The sequence below is a fragment of the Piliocolobus tephrosceles genome, chromosome 2 (genome assembly GCF_002776525.5).
Source record: "Piliocolobus tephrosceles isolate RC106 chromosome 2, ASM277652v3, whole genome shotgun sequence".
In the NCBI taxonomy this organism is placed as follows: Eukaryota; Metazoa; Chordata; class Mammalia; order Primates; family Cercopithecidae; genus Piliocolobus; species Piliocolobus tephrosceles.
The window spans coordinates 93,162,706-93,182,301 of NC_045435.1; the positions used below are offsets into that span (position 1 = coordinate 93,162,706).

Consider the following 19,596-nt stretch of genomic DNA (forward strand, 5'->3'; position numbering starts at 1 on the left):
TATCTATCTATCTATCTATCTATCTATCTATCTATCTATCTATCTATCTATCTTATTTTTTGAGGCGGAGTTTTACTCGTCACCCAGGTTGGAGTGCAGTGGCGTGATCTCAGCTCACTGCAACCTCTGCCTCCTGGGTTCAAGTGATTCTTTGCCTCAGCATCCCGAGTAGCTGGGATTACAGGTGTCTGCCACCATGCCAGCTAATTTTTGCATTTTTAGTAGAGACAGGGTTTCACCATGTTGACCAGGCTCGTCTCGGACTCCTGACCTCAGGTGATCCACCGCCTCGGCCTCCCAAAGTGCTGGGATTATAGGCGTGAGCCACCGCACCCGGCCAATCCCCAACACTTTATTATAACAAGATTTTATATAACAAGGTGTTATATAACAAGACTCAAACCTTCAGCGCAAATGGCAGCCTTACTAAGATTTGCTATGCTGTGAAAAAAAATCCTCTTTCAGCCTTAAAATCATAAAAATCACCTGATTAGAGTACAGTTTTTAATAGGATAAATGACTGTGAATTGATGAGACCTCTCTTTGTATGACAGCACTGAGAAATTCAAACAAGTATTAACTGTCAGAGCAGCCAAGGCAGCCTATAAACTTAGGCTGGGCTTGGCTTGAAACCTGTTTGAAACTCTTTTATTTGTTTTTTTCAGAGATGGCTTCATAGCCACATGAGAAAATTCGTTTTTTATGTTATGGTGATAGCACACTCCCCCTTTGACTAATATTGTTCTCTTTGTCCTGTCTTCCTTGTCATATGGCTTAGCTCTGCCCCCTTCTCTTCAATCATGGCTGCTTAAGCTTCTGATGGATCCTGAAGGAAGTAGATAAACTTGCCTTGTGGCTTTGGAGCCATCACATCACATTTGATCTATGGGCCTACTCCCCTCTCCTCATCTCCTGGGATGAATATTAGTAGTGATCTACTTGTAAGACTTAGATTTCCCAAGAAGAAAATAATTAGGTGATCTCTCTCCCCACCCCTCACCAAGAAATCAAAATAAATTAGAATCTTCCTTTCAGTATGAGATATTTAAAGGTGTTTTAAACCACTAGAGGGAGCCCATATTGTTCCGATTTCTGAATCCTATAATGTTTAACAGCTTGATTTTATTGCCTATATAAAAGGATCTCTCTAACCAATGCCTGGATCACTACATCCATAACTATAGTGTTCTCCATTAGTTTGCATGTTTTCCTTTTTCCCAGCTTTTTTTTTTTTTATGGTAAAATATACATAATACAAAATTTACTGTCTTGACCATTTTAAGTGTACAATTCAGTGATATTAAATAAATTCATAATGTGCAACCACAGTCATCATCCACCTCTGTAATTCTTTTCATCTTGTAAAACAGAAACTCTATACCCATTAAACAATAACTCCCTATTATCCCCTCCACCTAGATCCTGGCAACAGCCCTTCTACTTTCTGTCTTTATGATTTTGACTATACTAGGTATCTGATACAAGTGGAGTCATACAGTACTTGTCTTTTTGTGGCTGGCCTATTTCCCTCAACATAATGTTGTCAGGGTTCATCCATGCTGTAGCATGTCAGAATTCCCTTAGTTTTTAAGGCTGAGTAATATTCCTTTGCACGTACGTACCTCATTTTGCTTATCCATTCATCTGTTGGTGAACACTGTGATGCATCTACTTTTTAGCTGTTGTCTTAGTTCATTTGTGTTGCTATAAAGGTATACCTGAGGCTGGGTAACTTGTTTTTAAAAGAGGTTTATTTGGCTCGTGGTTCTGCAGGCTGTACAGGAAGTGTGGCACAAGCATCTCCATCTGGTGAGGGCCTCTGGCTGCTTCCACTTGTGGTGCAAGGTGAAGGGGAGCTGGTGTGTAGAGATCACATGGTGAGAGAGGAAGCAGGAGAAGCAGGGAAGTGCCAGGCTCTTTCTGACAGTCAGCTCTGGCAGGAACAAATAGAGTGAGAACTCACTCATTACAGCATGGATGGCACCAAGCCATTCATGAGGAATATGCCTCCATGACACAAACACTGCCCACTAGGCACCATCTCCAATATCAGGGATCAGATTTCAACATGAGGTTTGGGGGAACAAATATACAAACTATAGCAGCTATTGTGAATAATGTTTTATAAACACAGGTATACATGTATCTCTTCAAGACCCTGATTTCAATTCTTTTGGATATATACCCAGAAGTGGAATTACTGGATCATATGGTAATTCTATTTTTAATTATTTGAGGAACTTCCATACTGTTTTCTATAGTGGCTGTACTATTTTACATTTCCACCAGCAATGCACAAGGATTCCAATTTCTCCGTATTCTCACCAACACTTGTTATTTTCTGGTTTTGTTTGTTTGTAGTAGCCATCCTAATGGGTGTGAGGTAAGGAGAAAAATGGAAAATCACCAAACGGAGACCATCATTTATACTGGTGTTCTTGTACTCTGTGGCTCAGAATGAGATGTGGGTGAAGTAATTTGAGACAGATCATTTTGATAGCTCCTTGGCTGGAGTCTGTGTCTGTCTTCCTCCCCTTCTCCATAACACTCACTGTCATCTTCCACCACCTTTCTTTCCACCAGTCCCTGGACAGATTTAGTTCCATTCAGCAGAATATCAGTCATGTGTAGACATTATTATGCTGGGCTCTGTGGCAAAGTAGAAGGTGAATAATGAGCTGTCTTTCTTGTCAGGGTAACAATCTTAGTCTTCATTGCATCCAGGTAATGTGTTTTGGCCTCTTTCAACCTTTCTTCCCTTTGCTTTCCTCTGCCTCTCTACTAAGAAGCTTTGACCTTGTGATTTCTCAGGTCCCCTTCACTGTTTTAGATTCTCTAGATTTTTCATTTTTTGATCAGTGGCATTGTTTTTGTGTTTTATTGTCTTTTTAAAGTGTTGGGAATTTATAAGATTTTGCACTTCCTGCTATAGTTTGGATGCTTGTCCCTCCAAACCTCATGTTGAAATCTGATCTGTAATGTTGGAGGTGGTGCCTAATGGGCAGTGTTTGGGTCATGCGGGCAGATCCCTCATGAATGGCTTGGTGCCATCCTTGTGCTAACAAATGAGTTCCCACTCTGTTAGTTCCTGCTGGAGCTGGTTGTTAAAGAGCCTGGCACCTCCCCTCCCTTTGCTTCCTCTCTTGCCATGTGACTGCATAGCTGGCTTCCCTTCACCTTCCACCATGAGTGGAAGCAACCTGAGGCCCTCACCAGATGGAGATGCTGGTGCCATGCTTATTGTACAGCCTGAAAAATCATGAGCCAAGTAAACCTCTTTTCTTTGTAGATGACCCAGCCTCAGGTATTTCTTCATAGCTGTACTAATGGACGATGACATCTTCTGTCTCAGAATACAACTAATTTTTTCACTGAGAGATTTGAGTTGATTCAACTCTGCATACAGCGCCCTCCCCGGCCCTCTTACATACCTGTGTTATAAGATGCTCTGCCTTCTGTTTTTGCTGTTGTTATTATTTTTGACCACCATTCTAGGTTGAGCTATAGGAAGTCATGTAGATGTCGAAGCTTATGGAGTCTTTCTAAACTTTCTAAGATTATGCCAACCCAATTCAGAGTACATACACTGATAAAGTAAGATATTTATTAGGATAATTTCTGTAATGGTTGTGTTTGTATATGAAAGTGTCATTCAGGGTTGAAAAGGCAAATCCTGATTTCAGTTAATTACATTCAAGAGTGGTTTTACTATTATTACCTGTAGAGTTATAGCTTAGGAAAGAAGCTCAAGAGATCATACCACTACATTTCACTGAGCCTAAGGTTAACTTTTCCCACATTTTAGTACCTCTGAAATTGAATGTATTTTACAGTGGCTATCAGGTAGCTGCCATTGTCAACATGTGCACAGATTTGAATGTCAACACTGGAACATTCCTGGTACTGTGATTTGGCAACAGCAACTCCTCATGGTTTCAGTCAGTATAGAAAATGAATTCTGGGTGGGCCTGTAAACCTTACATTGACTCCTTTTAATAAGATCAGAAAAAGCACCAGCATGGAAACTTGCAAATGGGTGCCAGCGGCTTGGAAGGAAATCCCAGATAGAGTGGTGAAGCACTGTTTTAAGGACTACTGCATCACTGACACTGCTGAGGCCACATAAGAGGATTTTGTATTGGAAAATTTGCGCATTGTCAACTCTGAGATAAAATTTGATTTAGAAGTCTTAGACTCTGAATGTTTAAAAAATCTAGTAGTACATGGGGCTGGGCGCGGTGGCTCACGCCTGTAATCCCAGCACTTTGGGAGGCTGAGACGGGTGGATCACCTGCAGTAAGGAGTTCAAGAGCAGCCTGGCCAACATGGCAAAACCCTGTCTCTACTGAAAATACCAAAAAAAAAAAAAAAAAAAAAAAAAATAGCTGGGTATGCTGGTGCATGCCTGTAGTCCCAGCTACTTGGAAGGCTGAGATAGGGGAATCGCTTGAACCTAGGAAGCGGAGGTTGCAATGAGCCAAGGTCATGCCACTGCACTCTAGCATGGGCGATAGAGTGAGACTCTGTCTTAAAAAAAAAAAAAAAAAAAATCTAATAGTACTGTAACCAGCATATTATGCTTATATTTTGTATGTAACACAGGAGTGATGACAAAAAAAAAATCTATCTAAAGAAGTTTTAAAAGAGTCCTTAAAATTAGAATTCTAGGTAATAAGAACACTTTGTTTAATTGTTTAATTGGCAGTATTTTTTTTTCTTGGTGGTGAATGAGAGAATGGTATGTCTTATGGTGTCTTACAGTTTATGGTATCCTAGATAGTTGAAAGAAGGTAACAGTGGGAAGTGTGGTTTGCCTGCATTTCTGACTGTCTTCTCTAGCACCCAGTTTTTGCACTGCTGCTGATCCTGGCTTCTGTGCCTTGCAAATGCCCTCTTCTGCTCAGTACTCCTCCTGTCGGCCTACTTCCTCTACTTCCTTTGATGCCCAATCTAAGACAGACTTCCTCTGCCAAGCCCTCCCTAGTAAACATTTCCCCATCTAGAGCATTCAGTGTACTTCTATGGAGGTATATCATTTGAACTATACACTTGACTGTATATGGCTGTGGAAATGTTTTTTTTTTTTTTGAGATGGAGTCTCACTCTGTCGCCCAGGCTGGAGTGCAGTGGCCGGATCTCAGCTCACTGCAAGCTCCGCCTCCCAGGTTTAAGCCATTCTCCTGCCTCAGCCTCCCAAGTAGCTGGGACTACAGGCGCCCGCCACCTTGTCCGGCTAGTTTTTTGTATTTTTTAGTAGAGACAGGGTTTCACCGTGTTAGCCAGGATGGTCTCGATCTGCTGACCTCGTGATCCGCCCGTCTCGGCCTCCCAAAGTGCTGGGATTACAGGCTGGAGCCACCGCGCCCGGCGGAAATGTTTTATATTTGTTTCATGACAGGGTTCCGCAACTGTAAAAGATTGTAAACTCTTTGTGATAGGGTCTCTGTACCCTATCACAAGTATCATTTGAGAAATACTTGCTGAGTTTATTTTCACTCTGCATTTGCCTGTGCCATTGTTAGAAATTTGAAGACACATGTGAAAAACAAGGACAAACACTTTAACTGCCCCCTCTCTCTAGTGATTTCTCTACATGAGCTCTGCAACTCTGGTGGAGAAGGCTCAACGTAATCCCCTGGTTTTGGTGTGATTTTAGCTTCTTTGTCAGTATTCACCACCACCTCAGGTAATCAGGTCTGGGGACTTACCCCAGTGCCCACGCACCACAGCCTCAAGACTGTTGCATTGCAAAACCATTTGACAATGAATTGTGTATGTGTGTTTACCTTTTATGCATATAGCAAGGATTAAATTATTTTGTAGCACTGAGTACTAGAAATGTTATATCTTATTTTTCTGAATTTTATTCCCCTCCTGCCCCATCTGCTGAAAAGGACAGTCCCATTCATGTTTTGACTGCTCTTTGCTTCTCTCTGGGGATGTGCACAAATGAGAGGGAGGATTATATTTTTTGTAAAACAAAGGATAGCATCAGTAAATCTCAGCTGTAGTAAGCTGCATAGTCCAGACTACAAGGTAGAGGGAAGGGAATGGCTGGTTTCCTCTGTGCCAAGCTTTGCACTTGGGATCTTTTACGCAGGCTTTGAAAGCCACAGGAGGTGGTGTTTATTCCCCACTCTTCCCTCCACATGCCATCCCATCAGAGTTTCTGTTACTTTCTAGGACATGCTGGGGGCAGGTCTCTCCTACTGACACAATTGGTAGGTAACACTGCCATCAGGGATTGTCCTCCCAGGTTAGGTCACATCTGCTCTACTGCACAGTTCTTCCCTCAATCAGCTGGATTTTGCAGAGGTGGAGGGCAGTTGGCTTGCCCACTGGGTACCATCCATCTTCTGGGGAGGCATTAGAAGTATCCAAGGCCAGAACAGCCAGTGGCTTCCCAAGAAGTGGGCAGGAAAACTCCCACTGTCTCCTTGCTGTACCTGCCAACAGCCAGTCAGTGGCTAAACCAAGCATTGAGTCTTATCCACATAGACACTTTGCAGTGCAGAACAAGGCTTCAGTGTTTCATGCTTTTCTAAAAAATACATGAACAGAAAATTTGATGCTACTTACATCCTTTTAAAATAATTACCAGATTAATGCTTGATTCACAGCTGAGAATTTATTCTGATAGGGACACAGTATATGAGTCATTCCACATAAGAAGTACAGAGATGATGCAACAGAATTACAATTAAGCATCACTATTAGGATACATTCGTAATTTCCACTTTTAGATCTTTTAAGTCTATGTTTAGAGTAGCTCAATTTGTACTGGCTTTTCCTTTCATATATCACAGTAAAACAGTATCAGAAATATTGTATTTGAGGTGAATTAATAGAAATACAGAATATAAATCTATATTTCATATAAATATGTAAATACATATCACAGAAATATACAAATCCCCCTCCATGCTGCTACCCTCCCCCATGAAAACCACAGGCATAGGAAGGTTCTGTAGGAGAGCAGAGGGCATCTGGGAGGTGGTAGGGCCGCCTGCTTTCCCTCACTCCAGGGACTTAGGCTCCGCAGGATGTCTGTCTTAGGAACAGCGTCACAAAGATTCAGTAGGGTGGATTCCTTAACTAGCCTTAGATCCACCCTGCTGAGGGAACACAAGCCTGAAAGGGAGGCACTTTCTCTACTTTTCTGGGACTAGAGTTTTCTGCAATCAGGAAAAAACAGAGCAGAAGGAGTATGTGCTGTTTGCCAAAGGTTGAAACCCTGAAGACAGTTCTCCCAAAGAAAGAGGAGGTAAAAGAAGCATGTAAGGAGACAGGGTTATGTGACTAGGGGATGCTTTTCTTTGTTTTGTGAACTATTAAAGTTTTCTATCTTTTCTCTTTAAAACGAAAGCATTACTTGCTTATTGCAACCAGATAAAGACTATAAATTATTTCCTTCTGTGTACACGCTGACTTTTGTGTGCTAGATAAGTTTGCATTTGCCTCCTGTGGGGTGAGGGAGTAGGAATTACTCACACATTTACCCTCCAGTAGGTTTATTGTCTGCACTTAATTCAAAATCACAAAAATCTTTTGAAATGTGACAGAATAAGAAAAAGTGCTCACATATGTACTCTTCATCCCATCTACCAAAGAAAATTCTGCAATTGCTAGCCTAAGGCCTATCTCCTACCCCCGTACTGCCAAGTAGGGTTGTTCCTTGTCTTTAAGGATGCAACATATGAAGATAGGAAATTCCATAGCTGGGGGAGGACATGGCCTAAATCACTGTACGTCTTCAGGAACAGGAAGGATCTTACATCACTGTACATCTCCAGAACAGGGAGGAGAAAGGGAGAAGAGAACAAAAATCAGAGCAGGATTTGAATTTTGGTTTGGGCTTGGTTTAGTTGGGTGCTCTGGTTCAGGGGTGGAGGACAAAGAAGAAGCTTCATAGTGGTGAAGTGTGGAGAAAACTGGTGGGAACAAAGGGGGAGACATGGTAAGTACTATGCAAAAAATGTGAATAGAGAATAGAATAACCAGCTTGGGCAACATGGCGAAACCCTGTCTCTGCCCCTGCTCCCCCCATACCCCCCCAAAAAAATGTAAATCAGCAGGATATGGTGGCATGCCGCTGTAGTCCCAAGTAGTCAGGAGGCTGAGGTAGGAGGATTGCTTAAGCTTGGAAGATGGAGGTTGCAGTGAGCCGAGATCGTGCCACTGCGCTCAAGCCTGGGTGACAGAGCTCAAGCTGGCCTCAAAAAAAAAGAATAGAATTGTTCTTAAATTAGGTTTTGGTTTCTGATCTGTGCTTCTGAAATTTGACACTCCTTAGGGATAGACCACTAGGGAACCATGTTTGTCATGGCTACAGTGGGGTTGCATATGTCAATATATACAGGTAAATAAATATATACCTTGCTCTTTGTAATGGCTACAGAATATTCCACAAGGTCCAGCTTTTCTCCTGTCAGTAGGCATTCTGATTGTTTTCCAATATTTTGAGTTACCGGCAATGTAACTTTTCTATACACATACCCTTTTTCAATAGAGTATATATTCCTAAAACCAGGATTGCTGGATCAGAAAGTAGGCACTATTTTTTATAGGTACAGTGAGATCATTTCCAAAAGTGTCCTGATAAGTTATTTATGACAGCCCAATTTTCATATACCTTACTGCCTACTTGCTCTTAAAAATAATGTTTCCCAAATTGGATAGGCAAAATGTTGTCTGAGGTGGCATTAGGTTCAATTTCCTGACCAGCAGTGAGAAAGAAAACTCTTTTATTATGTTGAATGGCCACTTGCCATGCCTCATCTGTGAAGTTGCCAACACATGACTTAAGCTCATTTTTCCTTTGAGTGTGGTTTATCTTCTTTTTGTGAATTTGCAGCAATTTTGTATTTTAAGTATATTAACTCTTTGGTCACATGTTACAAATATTTTCTCCTATTGTTTAGTATTTTCATTTTGTCTCTGGCATATATTACATACATACTTTTTTCCATTTTTATATAACTCAAGTATGTATTTTTCTTTGTTTCTCCTGGTTTCTTGTTATGCTTAAGACTTCCAAATAATCCTCAGAATTTCTTGGAGGAGTTTTGAATTTTGTTTGCTATGTGTCTTATTTACATTTAGATATTGCATTAATTTCAAAATTACTCTTTTTCATTATTTTTGTTTTGAAGTAGGAGTCCAACTTCGTATTTTCCAAAGGAATAGTCATTTATATAATTTATTAAACTATCTTTTCCAGTAACCTAAAGTACACTTTTATCACATGTATTTTGAGATTATTTTCTGTTTCACTGACCTTTTTGTCTGTTTTTGAGCCAATTCATATTGTTTTGATTATAGTTGTTATAGTAAGTTTTAGTATTTGATAGGGCGAAATTGTTCCTAAAAATTTTCCTACTACAATTTTTCCCTAGAAATTTGTTGATAATTCTTTTACATTTACTTTTCTATGTAAACTTTAAACTTATTTAGTTCAGCTTCAACAAAATTCATTAGGCTCTGACTGAAATTCTGTTAAATTTGTATGTGAATTTTGGAAGGAGTAACACTTTTGTGATGAGTTTATCCTCCTAAAAACGTATTCACTGTCTCTGTCAATCGTTTATTATGTATACTTCAATAAAATTTTATAGTTCTTTCATATAAGCTCTGTGCTCTCCTTGTTTTTCATTGGTAATTCATTGCATTTATTTCTCTTGTAAATAGTATTTTTCTAATCAATCTTCATTTTTAACTAGTTATTACTACTATAAAGAAGAACTTTTGAAAAATATATCCCATAACTACTAAGCCCTCTTATTAGTTATAATTGGTTGTTAGTTTTTCTTGGGTTCCTACTCATAGCTGCAAATAAGGATCATGTTTTCTTTTTTCTGCTAATACTCATACTATTTATTCATTCTATTTTTTATTTTTTGAGATGGAGTTTCGCTTTTGTTGCCTAGGCTAGAGTGTGATGGCATGATCTCAGCTCACTGTAACCTCTGCCTCCTGGGTTCAAGCAATTCTGCTGCCTCAGCCACCTGAGTAGCTGGGATTACAGGTGCTTGCCACCATGCCCAGCTAATGTTGTATTTGTAGTAGAGACAGTGTTTCACCATGTTGGCCAGGCTGGTCTTGAACCCCTGATTTCAGGTGATCCGCCCGCCTCAACCTCCCAAAGTGCTGAGATTACAGGCATGAGCCACCATGTCTGGCCACTTTACTGTTTATTTTATGTCTTCTCTTATGGCATTAGCTAGGGCTCAAAACAATATTGCAAACATCTCTGTCTTAGTCTTGACTTGAATAGTAATGGCCTTATTATTTCACCCTTTAATAAAGTGTTTGCAGGCAAGGAGTGGTGGCTTGTGTCTGAAATACCAGCACTTTGGGAAGTAGAAGTGGGAGGATTGCTTAAAGCCAGGAGTTCAAGACTAGCCTGGACAACAAAGCAAGACCCTGTCTCTGAAAAATTTAAAAAATAGCCTAGTATGGTCGTATGTGCCTGTAGTACTAGCTACTCAGGAGGCTGAGGCAGGAGGATCACTTGAATCCAGGAGTTTGAGATTACAGTGAGCTGTGATCATGCTACTACACTCCAGCCTGGGCAATGGAATGAGACTTGTCTCTTAATAATAATAATGAGTTGTTTGCTGTAGGTTTGTAGTAAGTGATTTTTATTTAAGTATATTTTTCTACTTCTATTTTAGGTTGTTTGCTGTTTATTTATTTTAATTGGGAATAACTATTGTATAGCAAGTGCTTTTTTAACCTTTATTATTATTTTTTTAACCTTAAATTATTTTTTATTGTGTTTCTTACCTCATTCAAGAGCTAATGGTCCTTTTTTGTGGAAATGTGGAAGCCTGTTTAGTTGCCATTATTTTAAATAATTTCAATAAATAAATGGCATATTAAATAAATTGTCTGATGTCCTAAAGGATAGGCATTATCAACTATTTGAAGCATGAATTTATTTCTTCATTTATTTTTTAAATTATACTTTAAGTTCATGTATAAGTTTAAATTATACATGTGCAGAACGTGCAGTTTTGTTACATAGGTATACACGTGCCATGGTGGTTTGCTGCACCCATCAACCTATCACCTACATTTGGTATTTCTCCTAATGTTATCCCTCCCCTAGGCCCCCATGCCTCACACGCTCTAGTGTGTGATGTCCCCCTCCCTGTGTCCATGTGTTCTCATTGTTCAACTCCGACTTATCAGTGAGAACATGTGGTGTTTGGTTTTCTGATCTTGTGATAGTTTGCTGAGAATGATGGTTTCCATTCCCTGCAAAGGACATGAACTCATCCTTTTTTATGGCTGCGTAGTATTCCTTGGTGTATATGTGCCACATTTTCTTCATCCAGTCTATCGTTGATGGACATTTGGGTTGGTTCCAAGTCTTTGCAGTTGTTATTGGTGCCACAGTAAACATACATATGCATGTGTCTTTATAGTAGAATGATTTATAATCCTTTGGGTATATACCCAGTAATGGGATTTCTGGGTCAAGTGGTATTTCTAGTTCTAGATCCTTGAGGAATCGCCACACTGTCTTCCATAGTGATTGAACTAATTTACACTCCCACCAACAGTGTAAAAGTGTTCCTATTTTTCCACAACCTCTCCAGCATCTCTTGTTTCCTGACTTTTTAATGATCGCCATTCTAACTGGCATGAGATAGTAGCTCATTATGGTTTTCATTTGCATTTCACTAATGACCCGTGATGATGAGCATTTTTTCTTATGTCTGTTGGCTGCATAAATGTCTTCTTTTGAGAAGTGTCTGTTCATATCCTTTGCCCATTTTTTGATGGGGTTGTTTGCTTTGTTCTTGTAAATTTGTTTAAGTTCTTTATAGATATTAGCCCTTTGTCAGATGGGAAGATTGCAAAAATTTTCTCCCATTCTGTAGGTTGCCTGTTCACTCTGATGGTAGTTTCTTTTGCTGTGCAGAAGCTCTTTAGTTTAATTAGATCCCATTTGTCAATTTTGGCTTTTGTTGCCATTGCTTTTGGTGTTTTACACATGAAGTCTTTGCCCATGCCGATGTCCTGAATGGTATTGGCCAGGTTTCCTTCTAGGATTTTTATGGTCCTAGGTCTTAAGTTTAAGTCTTTGATCCATCTTGAGTTGATTTTTGCATAATGTGTAAGGAAGGGGCCCAGTTGCAGTTTTCTGCGTATGGCTAGCCAGTTTTCTCAACACCATTTATTAAATAGGGAATCTTTTCCCCATTGCTTGTGTGTGTCAGGTTTGTCAAAGATCAGATGGTAGTAGATGTGTGGTGTTATTTCGGAGGCCTCTGGTTTTTTCTGAGGCGTTCTGGTTTTTGGAATCTTCAGCCTTTCTGCTGTGGTTTCTCCCCATATTTGTGGTTTTATCTACCTTTGGTCTTTGATGCTGGTGAGCTCAGTTGGAAATGCAGAAATCACCCGTCTTCTGCTTTGATCTTGCTGGGAGCTCTAGACCGGAGCTGTTCCCGTTCGGCCGTCTTCCAACCTTTATGTTTTATTGTATGTTTATCTTTTCACTTAAAAACATAATAAATTATGTTGATAGTTTTGCTAATGTTAAGCCATCTCTGCATTCCTGGAATAAACCATGTTATATTATTATATTATATTCCGTATATTTTTCTGTTAATTTGTTACTGGTGGTGAATCCATGTAGGTTTGCAGCAACTTCAGTTCTGGCCTCCTCAGAAGGATTTGACCAAGGTGTAAGGCAGAAGGAGAGACCGAGGCAAGTTTTAGAACAGGACTGAAAGTTTATTTAAAAGCTTTAGAGCATGAATGAAAGGAAGTGAAGTCCACTTGGAAGAGGGCCAAACAGGTGACTTGTGAGATGAAGTGTGCAGTTTGACCTTTGACTTAGGGTTGTTTGTTGTTTTTCTTGGAGATAGAGTCTTACTCTATCTCCCATGTTGGAGTGCAATGGCGCAATCTTGGCTCATTGAAGCCTCCGCCTCCCTGGTTCAAGTGATTCTCATGCCGCAGGCTCCTGAGAAGCTGGGATTACAGGCACCTGCCACTATGCCTGGCTAATTTTTGCATTTTTAGTAGAGATGGGGTTTCGTCATGTTGGCCAGGCTGGTCTCGAACTTCTGACTTCAAGTCATCTCCCTGCCTCAGCCTCCCAAAGTGCTGGGTTTACAGGCATGAGCCACCGTGCCTGGCCTGACTTAGGGTTTTGTATGTTGACATACTTCCAGGGTCTTGGATTCCTTCTGATTCTTCCCTTGAGGTGGGATGTCCACGTGCACAGTAGCCTACTAGTGCTTGGGAGATGAGCATGCACAGTGTGTTTACTGGAGTTGTACACATGCTCACTTGAGGTCCTTACCAGTCAGATGTCCCTGGAAGGTCATATACCATTTAAACCCCGCCCCCCTGCCATTCTGCCTCTTAATATGCATGCCTGAGCCCACTTGTCCAACTCCTGAGATCTTATCGGGAAACTGCTGCTCACCAGTTTCAGGTGTTCTCTATCTATTAGGAGACTGCCTTTCTCTGGCACCGGCTGTGATCAATTATTATTTTAGAAATAGAGTCAGCAACCGCCTGACCATCACCTGATGGTCATCTCACATTCCAGGTGTGTGTGTGTGTGTGCGTGTGCGCGTGCGTGTGTGTGTGTGTGTGTGTGTGTGTGTGTGTATGCGTGCTGGGAGCACCTTCCTGTCCTGCTTATGCCTGACTAGCTACCTACTGTAAACAAATTCACTTCTGGGTTCTGTTTGCCAGTACTTGATTTAGAATCTTTGCATCAATATTTATAAGTGAAATTGGTTTCTGTTTTTCTTTATCATACTTTGGTATTAAGTGTGTTCTAGCTTCTTAGAATGAATTAGGGGGAGCCTTCCATCGTTTTCTAGGGTCTGGACCAGTTCGAGTACATATTAAATATCTGTTCTGTGATGATGCGTACTGCCCAATATTAATAAAGGTATGGAGTATTACTGAGTTTTTAATCTTCACTATTATGATCTTAAAATATGGCCTTGTTTTAAAAGGAGTCCTCTAAAATACTTTTCTTCTCCCCCTTCCAAGTTGCCAGGTTTTTGGTTATCTCATTGTTTTGCTTTTCATTTCACTTAGTGTTTAGATAAAAAGTTTTTAAATTTCACATTTTTAGGCTGGAAACGTATTGCAACAGGAGGGAATATTTAGAGAGGAGAGGAACAAACACACCATGCAAGACTTTTGTTGTGGCATAGTTGGAGATCTGAGAAGGGGAAGGAAACTGGATTTATCAGAAAGAGAGAGGCCAGGGCTAGATGTCAAAGCCTGGCTGCAGCCCTGATTCCTGTAAGCTGAGTGACTTTACGCAAGCCTTCTCGGACTTCAGGCTGTTTTTCCGTCATCCATGTATCACGTTGAGAACAGCCTAATGGAATTGCTGTGAGGATCAGAAGAAATAATATTCAAGGACTTCTGAACCCTTAAGGCATTATTTGGTGCAAAGGGTACTGTTACAGGCTTATTCTTTTCAAGTGATTCCTTATAACAGAATACTTCTTCAGTGAAAGGAGATTTTAATTTGTAAATGTTTAGGTAGTTGTTGATTTTTGTAAGATAGTCGTTTTGTTTTTTTTTTTAAATCAGAGCCTCTAATGGTCATGAGATTAAAAACAGGTTTTAAATTTCACCCCTGGTTTTTTTCACCAGGGAAAGAGACTGTTTTGTAGCAAACTAGTCTTCTAGCTCAAAGAAAAGAAAAGAGAAATATATGTTTTTTTCTGGCATGTAATTTCAATACCAGTTAATTGAACTACATGTTCTGAGTACCTGAAATGAAAAATAATACGAGTTCATTCTGTCAAACTGTGTAATCTCCTAGTCTTATTGTGAAAACTTGCTGCGTCCTCCTGTGCCCCTTGTGTCTTCCTTTACTGTTCACTCTAAGGGCCAAAGGAGAGTTTTCCCCTTGGCCCTGTAAAGGTTCACTGAAAAATCAACTTACAAAAAGCAGATGAATAGGAGAAAAGGCAGATTTATTTAATATGCATACATGGGAGCTTTCAGAATGAAGATCCAACCCCTCAATAAGGTACAGAAGCTTATATACCACCTTGAGGTTATAAAAAGAACGCAGGCTCAGAGTGTGGCCCAAAACAGGTTTTAATGGCACGACAGGTTATAGGGGAGAGAAAAAAGGAGGCTTGGCTAGCGAAAGTGGCCTTGTTATGTGGATGAAGCCTTATAGCTAGAACCCCTAGAGAGAATGGATAGTAAACATGTCTTTTCAGACTTGTAAAGGTGTCAGACTCAATCTCTCCCAGATCTGTGAAAGGCCTAGAAAGGAAGGCCTGGCTGCATTAATGGAGATTCTCTACAGATGCAAATTTCTCCGACAAGAGACAGCTTTACAAGGCCGCTTCTGTCTGCTGGCCCTGTGATAGCCATTTCAAAATGTGTCAAAGAAATATACTTTGGGATAAAATATTTTTATTTTCTTCAAGTGCAATTAACCGTAAAGACATAAACTGTACCTTTTGCGGGTGGCGGTGAGCGTGGAGAGGATGCCATGAAGGCCTTGGGCACACTACCAAGAGTGCAAGGTGGTGGGTCGCAGCCCGTCCACCCCCAAATGCCACACACCGCCCCTCTACCGCATGCGAATCTTTGCGCCTAATGATGTCATCGCCAAGACCCGCTTCTGGTACTTCCTATCTCAGTTAAAGAAGATGAAGAAGTCTTCAGGGGAGATTGTCTACTGTGGGCAGGTGTTTGATAAGTCCCCCTTGTGGGTGAAGAACTTCGGCATCTGGCTGTGCTGTGACTCCCGTAGCGGCACCCACAATATGTACCGGGTGTTTCACGTGTCCGTGTGAAGAGACCACCAATCAGGCTTTGTGTGAGCAACATGGCTGTTTATTTCACCTGGGTGCAGGCAGGCTGAGTCCGAAAAAGGAGTCAGCAAAGGGTGGTGGGATTATCATTGGTTCTTATAGGTTTTGGGATAGGCGGTGAAGTTAAGAGCATTGTTTTGGGGGCAGGGGGTGAAGCTCACCAAGTACATTCTCAAGGGTGGGGAGAATTACAAAGAAACTTCTTAAGGGTGGGGGAGATGATAAAGAACCTTCTTAAGGGTGGGGGAAATTACAAAGTACATCGATCTGTTAGGGTGGGGCAGAAACAAATCACAATGGTGGAATGTCATCAGTTAAGCTATTTTCACTTCTGTGGATCTTCAGTTGCTTCGGGCCATCTGGATGTATACGTGCAGGTCACAGGGAATTTGATGGCTTAGCTTGGGCTCAGAGGCCTGACACCGGGAATACCAGGACCCAACCACCGCAGGCGCTGTCATCCAGTACTAGCGAGACATAGGCGCCTGGCACCGCGCCCGGGCCCACTCCATCCGGGTCATGAAGGTGGAGGAGATCGCAGCCAGTAAGTGCCCCCCGCTGGCCGTCAAGCCACAATTCCAAGATCAAGTTCCTGCTACCCGACCCGGTCCTGCCGCCGTCAGCACTAGCCACGCTTCACCACCAGGAGGCCCAACATTTTAGGTTCAGGGCCTTCACCCGGGTATGCCCCAAATAAACTCAGGAATGCCCCAGTGCAAAAAAAGAAAGAAAAAAAAAAGACATAAACTGTAAATGCTTAGACAATTAGTCGTGCCTGTTGACGGAGAACACGGCCCGCACCTCCATGATGTAAACCAAAAATAAAATCTTAAGTCCCCCAGCCAACTGAATGGACCCTATCTTGGCCAAGAAGGCCTCAGAGAAAACTGAAAAACTGTGTTTTTGGCCATGATGGGAAGGGAGGTTAGACATACCTCGTTATACCCTTTCCCTTTCGGAGTTGGGCACAACTGACTAGCATTAACATTGAAATAGAGATTACTAGACTGATAGAACAGACACTTTGTTGCCACAAAGAGTGGCACATAAGATAGCAAATTCCAACCTGATTCTGGTATAGCATCACATGACAGCCGACTCTGAAGGAAATAAAAATATTTTACCCCCAAAATATATTTCTTTGATATATTTTGAAATGGCCCTGCAAAACTGTTTCCTGTGGGGGGAATTTGCATCTGTAGAAATATCTCCATTAATGCGGCCAGGCCTTCCCCTTCTAGATCTTTCTGGGATCTAGGAGAGATTAAATGAATTTGTTACCTTTAAGATCTGAAAAGAGACATTTACCTTCTATGTTCTCTGAAAGCTGCTACCTGGAGGCTTCATCTGCATAACAAGAACCTTGGTCTGGCTGGGCCTGTAGCTCACACCTGTAATCCCACACTTTGGGAGGCTGAGGTGGGCAGATCACTTGAGCCCAGGAGATTGATACCAGTCTGGGCAACATGGTTAAACCCCATCTTTACAAACAAACAAAAAACCCAGTCACGGTGGTGTGTGCCTGCCGCCCTAGCTACTCGAGAGGCTTAGGTGGGAGGATCATTTGAGTCTGGGAGGTTGAGGCTGCAGCGAATTGTGATTGCACCACTGCACTCCAGCCTGGGCAATTGAATGAGACCCTGTATCAGATAATAATAGCAAAGAACCTTGGTGTCCACAGCCCCCCTTAACTTAACTCAGGCATTTCTTTTGTCTTTAAACAAAGCTTAATTATTTCAACCAATTGCTAATCAGAAAATATTGGAATCCACCTGTGACCTGTCAGCCCCTGCTTCAAGGTATCCTACCTCTTTAGGTTGAACCAATGTATACCTTCCATGGATTGATTTATGTTTTTGCGTGTAACTTCTGTCTCCCTAGAATGTATAAAAGCAAACTGTAACCCAACCACCTCAGGCACACTGTTTCAGGACATCTTGAAACTGAACACTGGGCCATGGTCACTCATATTGGCTCAGTATAAACATCTTGAGATATTTTACAGAGTTTTGTTTTTCTGTTAACACTTATCAATCACGTGGATAGTATTGGCTTATGAATCTTTGAGCAATGTGAGGTGCTGAGGCAATTGATTTTAGTGTTTTGTGTCTGTTGCATGGTTAGGAACCAGACCGAGTGTATGTGTTACCCCAGAGGCATCAACATGAACTGTTACTTTTGAATCTATTTCTAGCAGCTTGGCTCCTCTGATGAGATACCATTTTACAATGCAAATGGAAATAACAAAAAACACACCACCTGAAGACAAAAATTGTAAAGTCACCAAAACTCTATAAAAATGTCCCGTTACTAAACTTATGAGTAAAAGGTTTAAGGTCTGGAAGCAGATTTTTTTTACTCTTGCCACAGTTACCCAGGAAGTCATTATTTCCACAGGAAATAAACAGAGACATTTTCTTAAAAACAAATGATCATCTTGTTGAATTCCTGCTTTGTGGCATTTGATGCTGATCATCCTTCCATGTCCCAGAGCACAGGAAGCTTATAGCATAAAATCATTAGTTAGAGAAGACATAATTAATTCTCAAACATGACCAAAAATTGAATCTTTTAAGAGACAAATTTAATAAACATTCTCTTTCTTTACCATCCATGGCCTATTTCATGGATTGCCTACCCGTTACCAGTTTCTCCTGGAGAATGACCCTCCTCCCTCAGCTGACTACAAGGGTACAGCTTTGCTCCTGGTGCAGACTGTGTCCCCATCCCTGCCCTGTTCCCTGCCCAGTGGTGAGCACATGAGCACCCAGCCTAGGCTCCACCCTGCAGCCCATCCTTGCAAGGTTTGAAATTGCCATAAAGAGTAGTCTGTCTTGGTCTACCTACTCTCCCAGATTGGAGGGATGTGAGATTAGGAGCTACTAAGGCCTTTTTGATCACACAGTCTGGGACTCAGAGAGAGCCCCTCAGAAGCTAGAGAGAAGTAGAAGTAGAAACCCAGCAGAGAAGAAGCTTCAGGGTCATGCCTGGCCATCTTTGACTATTGAAAAGTTAGTGTGTTTACCTGGGTATGGTGTTTTGGGGGCCATAACTGTGTTGGGAGCAGTTCCTAGGGGCAGAGTTTGTTCACAGTTCACATAGCCGGTCTCACACTGGGGAGCAGGTGGCATATCAGATGATTGTTCAGGGGCTTCCAATCCTGAGATCCCATGGTTCTCTAAAGGCATGGCAATGAAAAGAGTCAACCTCTATGAAATATTTGAAGAGACTTATTCTGAGCCAAATATGAGTGACCAATGGCTCGTGACACAGCCTCAGGAGATCCTGAGAACATGTGCCAAGGTGGTTGGGCTACCACTTGGTTTTATACATTATAGGGAGACATAAGACATCAATTGGTTGGGCGCGGTGGCTCACACCTGTAATCCCAGCACTTTGGGGGGCCGAGGTGGGCAGATCATGAGGTCAGGAGATCAAGACCATCCTGGCTAACACAGCGAAACCCTGTCTCTACTAAAAATACAAACCATTAGCCAGGGGTGGTGGCACACACCTGTCCCAGCTACTCGGGAGGCTGAGGCAGGAGAATTGCTTAAACCCAGGAGGCAAAGGTTGCAGTGAGCCAAGATCATGCCATTGCACTCCAGCCTGGGCGACAAGAGCAAGACTCCAAAATAAAAAGATCAACCAATCAATCAATACATACAAGATGTACGCTGGTTTGGTCCAAAAGGTTCACCAAGGTTCAGGCACTGTGGACTGTCATTTTAGTGTGATTTGGAAAGCCTCTGGCTTCCACGTTATAGGT

At 41.5% G+C, this 19,596-nt stretch overlaps 1 protein-coding gene and 1 pseudogene across 2 annotated transcripts in view; both read left to right on the forward strand.

The window, feature by feature from the left end:
• Window positions 1–19,596, forward strand: part of ANO10 (anoctamin 10) — a 253,672-nt gene that overhangs the window by 107,228 nt on the left and 126,848 nt on the right. The gene's annotated exons all lie outside the window — the stretch shown is intronic.
• Window positions 15,473–15,821, forward strand: LOC111555384 (annotated as a pseudogene).